This window comes from Dermochelys coriacea, chromosome 6 (assembly GCF_009764565.3).
Source record: "Dermochelys coriacea isolate rDerCor1 chromosome 6, rDerCor1.pri.v4, whole genome shotgun sequence".
Lineage (NCBI taxonomy): Eukaryota > Metazoa > Chordata > Testudines > Dermochelyidae > Dermochelys > Dermochelys coriacea.
Window position 1 is genome coordinate 117,521,537 of NC_050073.1, and position 15,854 is coordinate 117,537,390.

General features: G+C 45.2%; 1 long non-coding RNA gene across 1 annotated transcript in view; it reads right to left on the reverse strand.

Annotated features, from left to right (window-relative positions):
- Positions 1-8,127, reverse strand: part of LOC122460689 — a 23,897-nt gene extending 15,770 nt beyond the window's left edge. Inside the window, exon 1 of the long non-coding RNA XR_006282150.1 lies at positions 8,067-8,127. This is a non-coding gene — a long non-coding RNA (uncharacterized LOC122460689). The remainder of the gene's footprint in view (positions 1-8,066) is intronic.
- Positions 8,128-15,854: the final 7,727 nt, after the last annotated feature.

Consider the following 15,854-nt stretch of genomic DNA (forward strand, 5'->3'; position numbering starts at 1 on the left):
TTACTTGTGTGACATGAAATGTGCAATTGGAAGTTTCCACCCCAGCACCTCTCCCTCAGCTAGAGGTGCTTCTGCACCTAATACTGAGAATGGATGGAAGTAGTTTCAATGACTTAATGCTCTGAAACTGCCACCACAAGGATCCCAGGGAGAAACTCCCAGATTGCAAATTGAAAGACTGTCACCAGAGCCATCTATCAATCAGAGTGATGGAAGGGTGAACAAAGGTTATGTGGAACTGCAATCTGCAAAAGTCAGTTGAGGAGATCCAGTCTTCCTGAAGTGAATATTGATAGCAGTACATGTCTGTCCTGGGGTCTTTACTGGTAAGACATATCCACAGTGCAGTGAGCTGCCTTTCAGAGGTGAATGCCGGTGACCCCTCCAAATTTCCATAAGCTCATAACAGGCTTGGTCAGGGGAGCAGTGAGGGTCAGGCAAAGATAGGCGAGCACTAGAGAGGAAAAGTAAGGAATAGGGAGATGAGGAAACCAGAAGAGATCAGGAGAAACTGGAGAGATCTAGATGATATATCAGAGAGGGCCAGAATAGAAACCTTCCATCAGTATTAACCCCAGGTATTTTAGACAAATTTCAGCCCCTATTCTGTGCACCATTCTGTTCCCCTCACCCACTGCCCCCATTTTGGGGCTCATTCTCTTTCCCCTTTTGCCTTCACTTCCCCCAAGCATAGGTCTGTCTTTCCTTCTCTCATCCTTTCCCCTCCCCCATCCCACCTGCTTTCTCTGTCCCCCACTGAAGGGCTCACCTCCCATTGCTCCATTTGTGTTTTCTCTCTTCTCTGATGGTGCCGATGCTGGTACCACTGTTAAGCAAAAGAGATGTTGTGAGGTAAAAGGGGGCAAGGCTGGGTCAGTAAGGAGAAGGGGGAAATCAGGCATTTAAATACTTCAAATCCTCACCCCCTCTGTAGAAATGGAACCCATTTTCCCTGGCATTGGGGCCTGTTTCCATTGACACGGAAGAGAATTTTGTCATTGCCTTCAAGGAGCAACAGGCTTGTCCCAGTGTGGAGGATTCTGTATCCAGTTCCACCCATGTATGGTTTGATATAGCACATTTGCTTCTTATGTAGGGTGACCAGATAGCAAGTGTGAAAAATCGGGACAGGGAGTAGAGGGTAATAGGTGCCTATATAAGACAATGCCCCAAATATCAGGACTGTCCCTAGAAAATTGGGACATCTGGTCACCCTATTCTAATGTCTCAACTTCTAGAGAAAAGGGGGAATTTCTGGCTCAGAGAAGGGGGATAATGGTGCTACTTGAATCACTAACAGCTCACACTGGTTCCACTGGAAATCGATCTTGATTACTATGTTTGCCTTAGAGTTGAGTAATAAAAAGGAATACCAGATGGAGTTAAAGTGGCTGCGTCAAAAAGTGACAACTTTGTGCAGAGATTGGTTTGTTCAACACCCTCATTCACAGATCAACTTGGATTCAGTTGCACAATGCCACCGCTTTGCCTCTAGATGTCAGTACAGACAAGTAATTGAGAATGAATGTTCTGACATGTAGAATAATTACACCCCTTTGACTTTTTCTTCTTAAAATTATGCATTAAAGTTATTGCTATCTGGTTTTGTAATTAATAAATAGATGGCTTCTGATTAACCCAGAAACAATATTCAGTTCAGACAAAACCATATGGGATACAAGTGCACACACTTTGGTCTGGCTTTTCAGCATAGAAGAACAAGGATATTTTCCAACAGCCTTACAGGAAAGTGTTTCTAGGCTTTTATAGTTTCAAGCCCCATTTCTAAAAGCGAGTCTCCGGCTCCATACATTTCTCCCAACACTCACTCCTATTGTGCCATTTAAGAGATGGAGGATGAGCCCAGGGGATAAAGGATTTTAAAGCACAGGGGGAAATATTCTGGGCCAGATCCTCAGCTGGTGTACAACAGCATAGCTGCGCCGACGGCAATGTAACAATGCCTATTGTCAGCAGCAGATGAACTGGCCCGCTTCTATATTTACATTTAATCTGGCAAATTTTCACTTTTCATTATTTTTTTTAATGGTAGTGTCAATGTGCATGTTGAAAAGACAAAATCCAAACCTTCCTCCTCCCCCAAGGGTACTGGAATGTGGGGGGACTATGCCCTCCCTCTGTTTACTGGGGAGAGTGATGGGGGGAGAGGAGAGAAGAGCGAGCTGGGGGCGGGATCTTGGGGGGGGGTGAGAGGCCGCTTAGAAGCGGGGTCTTGGGTGGAAGGGATGATGGGAGGGTGGGGCCATGGTTCAGGTGCCAGTGCCCTCCCCCACTTTTAGGGTGCTTCTTCCACCCAGTTTTTGGAGGCATTCAAAATTCATTCCAAAAAGATTATGCAGAATGGGGCTCTTGAGATAAAGGAGCCACTGGTCAAATGGTGAGTGCTCCTTGCACCAGGTCACAATTTACTCATCTACAATGTGGGAACGTCAGTTCTCCACCTGTCAGGAGAGCTAGGAGGTTAAATTAAATTATATTTGTATGTTTACCTACTTTGTAAAAAGCTTTGAGATTTACTGATGAAAAGTGTGTGATAAGAGCTAGGTAGTTATAGTAAAAGCTGAGATTTTCATATGAAAAGCTCTGTGAAACTGAAACATGTTATTCTTGGCCCTTTTGGCCCAAGGGTTAGCCTTGCAGGCTTGGTTTCTTCAGGATGAGAAATCATGGATACAGTAGAACCTCCGAGTTACAAACACCATAGTTACAAACTGACCAGTCAACCACAAACTGCATTTGGAACCGGAAGTACACAATCAGGCAGCAACAGGGGCTGCGGGGTGGTGGTGGTGGTGGGAATAAAGCAAATACAGTACAATACCGTGTTAAACGTAAACTACTAAAAAAATTTAGGTAATGTTTAAAATTTTTTTGATAAGGTAAAGAAACTGTTTCTGGGCTTGTTTCGTTTAAATTCAGATGTTTAAAAGCAACATATTCTTCTTCATAGTAAAGTTTCAAAGCTGTATTACAATGTTCAGTTGTAAACTTTTGAAAGAACCATCATGACATTTTGTTCAGAGTTACGAACAACCTCCATTCCCAAGGCGTTCGTAACTCTGAGGTTCTACTGTATGTCAGATATATCCTTGTTGTCATCTTGTTTGTTTACAAAAAGTCCACAAAGTCCTCTTTCCCTGAGCACAGCAAAAACAAGCAACAGCCTGGCTCAGAAATCTCTAGGTCTGCCACTCCTGTTCTGTGCCCAAGAAGCAGTGTCCCTGTGCTTCCTCTTAGGGTCACACTCACAACTCCTGCTACTGGCTTTCTGCCTTCATCAACCAGCACCCTCACCCCCGTGTTTGCAACTCGGGAAACCCGCAAGTCTGCATGACTCAGCTCTGACCCGCCATAGAGCCTAATGCCATTGGCAGTCCCCCCAAAGGATGCAGCTCTTTCTATTACATAAAAGGGTTTGATTGCGTCTTCTGTTGAGGCTGCAAGATTGTGCTTGGCACCCATTGGCGTTAAATGTGGTCTGTGATTGGCCTTTGGATCAGACGCATCTGCTGTCAGCCATTAGCACCTTTCGGCATAACATTATTATTGGACCTGCTGATATAAGCAGCAAAGCAATTCAGGAAAATCAGAGGCCATTTGCTGAAATCTCACTGCTCCATCAGAGCACTTTTCAGTCAAAAGAAATGAACCACAAAACATTACACATTTGTACTGGTTTATTAAAGTGCTGGTCCAGAACCTAAAAGAATTCCGTTTAGCAAGGCTCAGGCTTTCCGATGGGATTGGGAGTGTTAGCTGCGCCACAGCACAAAAGATTAATTGATCCATTTCACCCACAGGTTTTCTGTCACGTCAAGCACTAGTAGTACCGGATGCTGTCCTAAGAGCACTATTAGCACCAGGATGGAGCTGTTTTTAAGTCCTCTGTGTAAAAGCCCTAATCCTTATATGCCAATGGATCATATCTTCAAGATTCCCTCGAGACGCAGGGAAAAGTGGAAATAAAGAGAAAGAAAATCCCTTATTTCATAATGGTGCAAACAGACGTGTCAGGAGCATTACATCAACATGCAGGGGATGTGAAATTTAATACCGTGCCTAATGCATTTAGAGGAGTCAAAATGCAGCGTCTGTACTGCCTCTGGGACTAATACAGGGAGGAAACTTTCACCATCAAGAAAGAAGGACTTTCTGCTTATTATGGAATTCGAGCTTTTGTTTTCAAAGCCTTTCTGAGAGAGTCTAAAAAGCTAGTGGTTAAAGTGTGTATTCCTGGACACAGAGCTATTTTTCCAGAAGGATAGGTCCAATTCTCTTGGTTATGACTGTAAACCAGGAGTAACTCTACTGAAATCTGTGGGGGCTCCTGGGTGTTAAACTGAGGGAAGTAAGAGGAGAATCAGGTCCACTGTGTCTCAAAAGCCCAGGCTACACAAACAAATATATGCAGGCCAAGAGGGATAGCTCCATGAGCATTGGTGGAACTGCACTGTGTCACTCCAGCTAAGGATTGGGCCTGTCAATCTTTCAAAGCACAGTGGTATCTTTGCAAACGGGAAGCCCGACATCTTCTGGCATTGTGTCTGTCAGGCCAAAGATGGAACGTCAGTGAAGCTGAGGGCAGGTTAGGATTTAGCAGAGACGTGGCTTGGATTCAGACGATAGACAAAGTGCTGACTTTTTTCCACATGCAAATGATCCAAGTATGATGCATGAAGCTATCACCAGGCACAGATGGGCTGGGAGTAGAAGTGTTAGCCGGCAGTGACGTCAGCCCCGCTCTGGTGGAAAGGACTCAGCAACTCGCTTGCATATTTGACAGAATCTGCATATAATATGCATTAGAGACAGGTCATGATTGAAAGACCCAACCTGCTCAGCTGCCACCACAAAAGCCAGATGTGGCCAAGTAACTTGGCCATCCTGGTTTCTAAAAGCTGCAGGTTGGGAGCATGGCATGCGGAGATCCAGTAGGACGACTTGGCGTTGATCAGGGACTGCCTCCTCAGAGTTCAGAAGCAGTGTCATAGCTGTGCTGAGGACTTTGATCCAAAGCCCAGTGAAACCAATAGGAATCTTTTAATTGACTGGAATGGGCTCTGGATCAGGCCCTGGTACTCTGGATCTGATTCTGCGTTTGCATGCTGGGTTTAGAGGGGTGGAATTCCACTGGCTGCCGTGGAGTTGCTCCTGGCTTACACAGTTGTAAACTAGAGGAGTATCAAGACCACCAAATTCAGCGAGTAGCACATGGCATGGGCTGGAGAAGGATCGGGGGGTCTCATCCAGCACTGTGTTATAAGAGGGCATTAGTAGATACACCATCCGTTCAGGACACTGATTCATTTTGAATGGCAGCAGAGCTTAAATTCAGCCAGAGCTGTCCGGAGTGGAGCTCTGGTAAATATTTTCAAAGCAGAAGCCCTGAGCCCCGGTGGCCCACCCCTTTCCCCCTTCTCCCTCGGGGCAGAAGCCCCGAGCCCTGGCAGCCCACCCCCACAGAAACCCTGATCCCCGGGGGCTCACTCCCCAGCTCACCTCTCCCACCCCCACCCTGCAGGGCTAAAGCCCTGAGACCCCCTGCCCTGCAGCTGAAGCCCAGAGCTCTGAATGCGGGAGGTGCTGGAGGCTCCAGGAAATAATCTCTGAGAATTTAAGCCCCGAGGGGCAGCATTCAAAAGAGAGTAAATTCCACTCATTGAGAATCAGTCATCCTCACGGCCTTCTGGATGATCTGTTGCAGGAGCAGATGTATACTGTAAAAACACTCAATCTGCAACCAGGATATTAAGAGGAATCGTTATGTTTCTTACAAAGCTTGCATGCAGAAGAACCGGTCTCTCTTGGAGTACATGCTCACTATGTTTCTTGCAGAGCGGCATGCACCAGTCTTTGTCAAATTTGACCAGAGTTGCCTGCTCCATTCCCAATATGGTGCAAGACCCTTTGCTGTCCCTTGAATAAACGTAGAACCGAACCGAACTAGCCTGGATAGCCGCCGTCCCACTGTGAGGCAATGAGGAAAGGCAGAGCGGGCTCAGTACAATTAGCAATACTGCAGGCAGGTCTCATGCTGTGGGTAGGGTTGCCAACTTTCTACTGACACAAAACCAAACCCCTTGCCCCACCCCTCCTCCAAGGCCGTGCCCCTCCTCTGAGGCCCCGCCCCCCACTCACTCCATCCCCTCTCCCTCTGTCACTCGCTCCCCCCACCCTCACTCACTCACTCGCTCATTTTCACTGGGCTGGCTCATGTGGTTGGGGTCTGGGAGGGGGTGAGGGCTGGAGCCAGAAAAGCCCATCAAGTGTATGAACAAGAACAAATGGAAGCTCACCTGAGCACCTGCCACTCAAGGCTCTTTGATTGCTTCCACCCTCTTCTCCTATTCTAGCCAATTTGTATTCGATACAGGTTCGAACACCGCGCTCATCACAAGAGTCTCTCCTCAGACTAAGCTCCACCGCCGTTCTTTTCCCACTGGCAGGAAAATACCATCTGCGATCTGCCCATCCCGTCTTCGGTTGCCCATGTTTGAAGAAGGCGAGGAAAAGGTGGCTCCAAACCCTCTTTCTACCTTCCTCAATCCTGGGGCTGCATATGGGGCAGACCAGCCAGTGGAATCTTTGCTGATCATTAAAGGCAGCTTTAAAATCACTGTATGCCGTGCCAGTGACACAGTGTGACCTTAGCATGGGCCAGAATCCGGCCCAAGTCTGCCTAACTGTGAGCATTGACAACGCAGTCATCACTCTAGTTATCTTGGGCATTTTAAAGCAGCTCAGCACATCCTATGTAGGAGGTCGGAGCTAGCCAATAATACTGGATGCATTCTTCCCTATTGCTTTCATGGAATGATTACCTTCAACAGGAAGCAGCAACAGGCTATACTCCAATGCCAGGCTGGAACATCGCTGCTAAGGATTCATTATGCTTATTTAATCTCTTGTATCTCTGGTATCATATGCCCCCATCACCCTAGTATCTATGTCTCACCATCTTTGAATGAATTTATCCTCACAACACTCTAGTGAACCATGTGCCATATGACATGATGCAATTTCAAGTGCATTTAGCATTGGCTTTATTTGAAGGGAACTAGATTTGAGGACAACACATCAGCGTTAGTTATACAAAGGCACGCTCCCCTCAAAGTCTTGCCTAATCATGTCACACTAAACATGTGAACAGCCTCTCTTTGGCCCTTGATGGCCTTTGTGCAGGGGTAAAGCGATTTTATGTACTGTTAGGTTAAACATAGAGAGCCACTACAACAGACAAAGTTATTGGCTATAAGGGTAAGCAAATGTGGGCATAGTCTAGCTATCTTAGGTACTGACATGCCCCCCATGACTGCAGTATCCAAGCAACTTGCAATTTTTAATGCATTTTTCCTCATACCATCCCTGGCGAGGCAGGGAAATGCTATTATCCCCATTTTACATGGGGGAAACCGAAGCGCCAAAAGGCTAAATGACCCTGCCCAAGAAGTCTGCTGCAAAGCACACGCTTGAACCCACATGCCCCTAACCATTGGACCCTCCTCCCTCTCCACAGCTACACTGTTTTCTCTGACTTGTTCACCGTCTTGGTCATTTAAGCTGAAGAGAGGACGCTCTGCTCTGACTTGCCACCCTCAGAAATGGGGAAAAAAATGGAAGCTGGATCCCAGCCACCCCTAGCTTTGGTTTCGTAAAAAACAGACCTTGACCCCTCCCCCCCCGCCCTGGGGCAAGATTTTGCTAAGCCAAAATGCAGCCTCCTCAGCCCGTTTCTAATGCAAACATTCTCCCCCGGAGAGGACACGTTTATTTCCTTCAGCGTTAAAGTGTGCTGCCTCTTCCTCCCTCTTGCTGAAGCTGCGGTGCGCACAGGCCCACACAGCCCCGCCGGTATTTTGACAGGCAGCGGGGTTAGGCATATAATGGCGATATTTTATGAATGCCGCCCAGAGCAACATTGACATTGGGGGTTGACGGTAAAGCTGAGATGAAATGGATCAGAAAGGAGCAGATGGTAAAATGATTAAGATTCCATTTCAGTGTGGAAAGAAAAAGACACACACACCCACCCACCCACCCCCCACCTTCATTTCCACCACAGCTCTCTGGAGCTCTGCCACAATGTGCCTGCTCCTCTGTTCATTTCCACAGCTACAGACTCCCAGGCTGGGAGACAGGCAAAAAAAACAACAACCCTGCTCCGGGTCACGGCTTAGGGAAGGGAAAACAAAGCTGGCTTGCCACACAGCAGAGCAAGCTGCATGCCTCGGACGTAGGCGCGGCAGAGCAAGGCCCTTGCAGGAGCCTGCCTCACAGAGCTATGGCTCAGGAGAGTCAGGGTATGAATGATGGTCAGGAATAGACTGGAGCTGACTACCGCCCCCTGAAATGCCAGGATTGAGGCTTGTCCCCTAGCACAGGCTGAGCACCAAGGCAGGTAGGGTAAATCAATGCAGGGAGGGGGAAACCCGTCAACTGGGAGAAGCCAGATTGCAAAGGGCCGTTCACAACCCCTCCTGGGCTTCCAAACTGCAGCTCCATTGGATGAGCATGACAGCCCAGCTGAGCTGTGGGGGCACTCAGACTGCATCTCTGTCCAGGGGGGCTGCTCTGGGACTCCCAACCATAGAGACACCAAGGAGTCCCCTCGAGCTATGGGGTCTAGTTCTCAATTTGCCTACAGACAGATGCCATTAGAGCAATGGACACTGTGATGAATAGAGTGGCGCTATGTAGGAAGTCACTCTAGCCATATCTCTATGGCCACAGGGGGCTGGGAGCCATGCTGTAGGGTGTCTGTGGTCAGGGAAAACTCAAGGAAGGGTGAGCCAGTCAAAGGGAGGGGTATGGGGCAACTCCAGGAGAGAAAACCAGAGAGAAAGAGGAGAGGAATAGGGGAAATCTCTGGGGCACACACACAGAGAGGATATATGCCTTGACTTATTTGCAGGGGGTTGGACTAGATGACCTCCTGAGGTCTCTTCCAAACCTAAAATTCTATGAGTCTATTCTAAATATGCACATGGGTGCATTATATCATTTGCACAAACTCTCTAGACTTTTGGCCCTACAGGCATGCTAAGGGTGATGTCGTGTTTCTGGATCCTGAACTCCCCCTCATTCTGGGCCAGCCTGGAGCAGCGCAGCCCAAAGAAATCCCAGAGACAAGTCACACTTGTCCGCAGGCTCTGAGGCTTAATTGCAGCCCCTCCAAGCAGGCACCAGGTTCTCCAAACACCCACATCCCAGAACCAATTGCTGGCCATTTGAAGAATTCCAATGTCACCTAAGGAAAAAGCACGTGGTGAGGCAGTCAAATAATTTGATAGCTACATCTGTAAACTGACAAGGGGGTTCAAAAGGTTCAAGGCCAATCATAGAAGCAAATGCAGAAAGTCATTTAGTCTCACACAAAAGGGGCACTAAACACAAGATCAGATTGGCTAAACTGTAGAGAAAGAACTCCAAGTGATCCCTGAATTAGGACGTTTTCCAGCTGATAGCCAGGAAACTAGGGTGGACTCAGTCAAAATACAAAAACAAGACTCTTCTTCACAAGGAAATTCATGCCAGGGGTTACGGGGAGCAGGCGCAGTGGCACAGGAAGGGTCTAACCTACTCAGAATGTCTAGGAAGAATAATTAAACAAAATCAAAAAGGAGAAGGAAACGTTAATACGAGCCACCCCAAATTGGCCAAGGTGGCCCTGCCTCTCAGGCCCAAGTGGAGCTCTGATCTACCTTCCCAGCACACAGAGTCTCCTGTCACAGGATCTTTACTTGCATCTGACAGCCTGGCAACTGAAAGGCAAGGCCTAATCGAGATGGGATATTCTGCCAAGGTTACAAATTCTCCTGGAATGTCACAGGCCTTCCATTATTTCAGTATATGAAAAGATATGGATCAGATTCTCATATTGTTGTTAGGATACAGATCAACCCCAGGAAGTCAGGCATCCCAGTTCTACGATTTCTTCCAAGTTGACCTAGACTTGGGTACAAGACCTCCACTATCCTGTTTCAGCTCTGTGTAGCATTATAAAACAAGGTTATCCAAATCTCTGGTAGATCATCTAGCAATATCTCTAAATTCCTTAGTGTAGTACATCTAACCACTCCTTATTCACCGGGAGTTTGATTTAAAAAAAAAAAAAAATCACAATGCTGAACGTAAAACGCATGTCAAAGCTGCGTATCACTTCTGTAGCACAACCGTTTTGCTTTTGAAAGCAGTCGTGAATATTAATTTCCTCTCTGTGACTAATTTATTTGGTTTGGGCCCTTTATTATTGCACTGAACTCAAGCACTTAGCACTGTAGTATTGATTTTCAAGTGAACCCATACAGCACAACAGACAAGCCCACAGCATTGGCCATGGCTTTAGATCTAATTGAAAAGGAAGTTTTCTATCCCCAGCCATTGGCTGTAGAGTTCACAAAGAGTTTTCAAATCCCTGTTTAAACTGATTAAGGCAATGCATGTACTACGTTAGCACAGAGATCAGATGGCAGATTTGGTCCATTCTTATTATCTAGCTGTAAAACCCATAATGGCCTTGAGCATTTGGGAAATGTGAACTCAGAGAACACTAGGGATTTTGAGAAGACATGGATAGGATACTTACTGTCTGGAAGAGTGAGTCCAGAAAATTTCCCCACTCAAACAGTCTGATGCTAGATCTTATCTCCCTATGATAAACAGAACTCAGCAGAAGCACTCTTCCTTTTCCAAAAAGCTCCCATTTGTCTACATCATCTCACATTTATTTTTAGCTTTGTGTATTTGGTTAGCGAGGTCAGTGGAGACCAGGCTTAAACATGTTTCAAGCAAATGTTACCCAGATCTGCCAACGATCTGAATTGCCTTTGGCTATGGAGAGACTGACGTAGCATAATAGTCTCTCCCACGATTAGTTATGTTAGCATTTTATGTGAAGAGTTCAAACGACGATGTAACCTAATTTGCTGCGATATAGTTTGCGGGCACAAAAAATGTAAAAACAACAATTTTCAATAGGTTGATCCAAAACCATTTGATAAAACTATTTGCCAGCTGAGGCAGCCCATTGCCTTCTCCATTAATTCTGCAATCAGGATTTTATTTACAAAGTTCAGGGCCAAAAAAATAATCTTACTTTTCAGTTCTTAAAATAAATAAAATAAATAAATAAATAAATACTGCATTGCAAAGCATTTCTCTGAAACACTGAATCACAGAGTGACTGATTTTTGGAGTACTAAACACGATCTGCTCCCACTGATTTTGGCCTCTTCTCCATTAGGAAAGGTTTGCCCATTCAGCTACACCAGCAAATCCTTTTATTGTAGAGGCACCTTATGCTGACAAAAGAAAGTCACACAGTGAAAAGCTATTCTTCCAAACTGTTCAGCAAATACAGAGTCTCAGAAATCAGGATTAGTCTGAATGGTCTGGGAACAGAAAAAAAATGAATAAAATCATCAGATAATTTGACCAGCTCTAATCACAGCAAATCCCTGTGTCTGTGGAAAGATGAAATACATATAAAGCCTTCAAGCTCACAGATTCCTGAGTCTTTAAATCTACATTACTGAAGGCAGGAGGACAGGGTGTAGGTAACACATACCAACCTTCACTTTGAAATATCTTTAAACAGGGATCAGCCAGACCTAATGGAAAGGTGACCAGCAGCAACCAGGCTCTAGAAAGACTTATAGTAGACAGAAAGACAGTGGAGCAAATATAGAATGACTGATGTGATACAGGATCCAATTTTCAAACATGGGCACTTCAACTGGAGAGTCAAAACTCCATATTGAGTTGCTCAGATTGGCAGTTGGGTACCTGAAGAAGAGTTCTGTGCAAGTTCAAACACTTATCTCTTTTACCAATAGAAGTTGGTCCAATAAGAGATACTACCTCACCCACCTTGTTTCTCTAATATCCTACACCAGCACCGGATACATAAAATAGGCATTTATATTCTGAGACAAGATTTCCAAAAGCAACTAGCCATGTTGAGTGCCTGACTTGAGACACCTTAAAAGGGTCCTGTTTTCAGAAAGCGTTGAGAACACACCCTTTGAAAATTCCTTTGGAGCGTCCCTTGTTGGGTACCCCAAAATTAAGGCACATGTGACCATCTCAGTATTGCCAACTCTCACAATTTTATAGCAAGTCTCGCAGCATTTGATGTTTGTTTTTAAGCCCCAGCCTCTGGGGTTAAGTGATTTTTGTGAAAAATCTCAGCTGTCATTTAAAAAAAGTTTCTAGCTCTTATGGTTGTGGAGAAAAGATTAAAAACAGGACCTGAGTGCTCCCTACAGACTCAAAACCCAGAAGGCAAAGAAAAAGAACCCAATGTATTATTTTTCAAAATCTCATGATTTTTAAACTCAATCTCATGATCTGCAGGGCCTGACTCATGATCTTTGCATGCTTGGGGTGGGCAATATTCCAGTTTTGTCCTTTTAGTGCTGATTAATGAAGATGATATTATAACGTTATGCTTTAATAGTGATGCTGTTGCTAGTAAAAATACGAGTTAGGCCAAGCAAAGACAAAGACCTATCCCAAAATTTGGGATTTTGATGTGCTTAGGGTGTCTCTCCGAGCAGACGGTTAGGATAGATACACCGCAGACGTTCAGATGCCTGTGTGAACTTCTGAAACTTAGTGGTTTGACCTTCACTACTTCAGTTACTGTCATCATGTAACAGTCAGGAATTGGAGGGAATCTGTGCTGCGTTGGGTTGTGTGCCCTGCAATTTTATCTACTACAGATTTTGTTGTTGTTGTGGCTTTAGTAGCAGCACAGGCAATTTTTGTAAACAGATTCAAAAATTCCCTTTATCATTTTGCTTTATTTCCTATATGGCAAATACATGCATCAGTATCACAAGTGCCTATGTTACATCACAATCATCAGGAGACCTCCTTCTGGCAGACTCACTGCTAAACGCACCAACTAAATGACTGCCTCACAATTGCTGCCATCCACTTTAGACCTGATAATTTCTTTCATTTTATGTATCTGTATTTCAAATCATAATTGAGCCCCGTTTTTCCCAGGCCTTATTTAGTGCACATCATCCCTTGACTGAACTTTTCTCTGGTGTTCTCATTGTTGGGTCTGAGTGCTTCATAGAATCATAGAAGATTAGGGTTGGAAGAGGCTTCAAGAGGTCATCTAGTCCAAACCATGGCTCAAAGCAGGACCAACCCCAACTAAATTATCCCAGCCAGGACCTTGTCAAGCCAGGCCTTAAAAACCTCTAAGGATGGAGAGTCCACCGCCTCCCTAGGTAACCCATTCCAGTGCTTCACCACCCGCCTAGTGAAACAGTTTTTCCTAATATCCAACCTAGACCTCCCCCACGGCAACTTGAGACCATTACTCCTCGTTCTGTCATCTGCTACCACTGAGAACAACCTAGCTCCATCCTCTTTGGACCCCCCTTTCAGGTAGTTGAAGGCTGCTATAAAATCCCCCCTCACTCTTCTCTTCTGCAGACTAAATAACCGCAGTTCCCTCTCCTCATAAGTCATGTGCTCCAGCCCCTAATAATTTTCGTTGCCCTCCGCTGGACTCTCTCCAATTTGTCCACATCCTTTTTCTGTAGTGGGGGCCCCAAAACTGGATGCAGTACTCCAGATGTAGCCTCACTAGTGCTGAACATGAAAGAATTTAATACCTCTGTGATGCAAGGATGGTATTATCTCCATGTTAGAAGATGAAGAACAGAAGCACAGAAAGGATCCAGTTCTCCAGGATAGTGTTCTAGTGCCTTAACCACAGGAGTGCTGGAACAATTTTGATAGTGGCGGTGCCAATGATGGAAACCATATATTGGTGTTTGTTACTACTACTTCAGGCCAGGGGGTGCAGCAGCACCCCCATCACCCCTAGTTCCAGCACCACTGCTTAACCATGTCACCAGCCTCTCTCTTCCTACAATCCTTGCCTCATTTCACACACACCTTCCAACTTGTGCAACAAATGAGATAGGGGTTCTACAAACAACAGCTTCCTTCTCTACATAATCCAGGTTTATCCCTAAAGCACCATTCATCCTGTGCACTGAATGAAGCAGAAATCATGTGGAAAAACAGTATGTGATCATGTATGTGATCAGTATGTGATCACAAGAGTGCCAAATTATGATTGCACGGGCAATTTTAATCCTGGCATTTCCTAATTTATAAATGCTTGATTCAGCAACTTTAACATTTTTGTAACATGATTTTTGATGCAAGTTTCCTATGGTTTTAAGAAAAGCAAACAGAAAACAAATTCCATCATGTGGAACCATATTGACCCCCTACATGGGTCACGCGCAGGTTTAGGATATTTAGATTCACAGAACAGACCTCTAATACTTGAAGTAATGGTGTAACTGGTAGCAGTAGTAAACTGTTATCCTCTGTGCCAACTAGCCTTCAGAGGGGGATGAGACATACATTTTGCTAGCATGTTTCACAGCTATTGGCTGACAGCAGAGGAGTGTTGAGCTTCAGGAATCCTGGGTTCAATTCCAGGTTCTGGAGGAAACGAGCATGGGTCATTACAGACTCTCCTGCTCTTCTCCCTGCTCCTCTCTGCTTGTATCCCACCTTCCCCCACAGCTCCCGTCCTTGTACCTCTCCTGGCTGTCATCCCCTGCATTTGAGTCAAGTGCTTCCTCCTTCTCAACCTCACTGCCTGGGTATCAGCAGGGTAAGCACTGAAAGGAAAGGAGGGAGAGTCAACCTGAGCACAGTTCTAGTGTTCAGTGACCACAGAGATCCCTGTCCAGCAGAAGGAGCAGTTGCAGGAAAAATCCCACCCAGTTGCTGCAGCCTTGGGATGGAGCATGCTCAGTTATTCTATCAGGATGGCAAATGCATAGTCCAATGGGCACATAGATGCTGTGTGGGAATGGAGCATGCTCAGTGCAGACAGACTCTTCAGAGAATAGTGCTGACAGCCGTAAACAAGTCTCTATGGAACATATTCAAACTGCAATTTTCAGCTTTATAAATTTGGGCAGATTTCATGGGCAGGGCAAAAAGCACATCTTCTAATACTAGAGCAAATTTACGAATTTCAGGTCCCTGCTCCAAAGCATGGAGGTGCTAGATCTTCCCACTGAAACAGTTATATGAATTTTTTAATGTGGGACAAACATTTCCCCCTCTAACCTCATTCTCAAAAATGGCTGAACCGGTTTAGAGTGAACTTTACAAAAAAAATTTGCCAAACTAACTGTTGGGGGTTAAAATTTTCCATGTCTCAGGCTAAGTTCCAAGGAACTGAAAACAGCATTTTATAATGGAAAAATATCACCGAGTTATACTTTCCTCCCACCTTAAAAGCACCTTCATGCTGCCACAGTGTAAATCAGGATCAGGCCCCAAAGTATTTTAGTCAGACAGACAGTGACTGTGTCTAGCACCTGTCGTTTGGAGTTCTGAACCACAAAGTTCCTGCTTTTCAACAGCTGTAACAATAAATCTTAACTTCCCACGCATCAAGGTTGTATTTTTTGTCCTTTATATTTAAGACCTGATGGGTGCAAAAGTGCTGCTTCCATATTCGTATGGAGGAATGCTTTTTTATGTACTAACCACAGATCTCATAGTGGCCTGCGTTAGGGACACCGTTATTTTACTTCCTTTGTTTAAGATACCCTTTGTTTCATTTGCTCTGTTTCAGCAATTGGAGATTTGGAAAATGAATGTATTAGGTTAGGTACCATTGTGGTTTCTCTGTGTGGACCATGACACATCCTTTCAGAATAGTCTGGGATTGTCCTTTATGTTCCACAAAAGAATTTCAGGAGCCTGTGGAATATGAAATACCCCCAATCTGGTGGTTTTTCTCTCCCCCATTCAATAATCCCTAAAGTCCACGA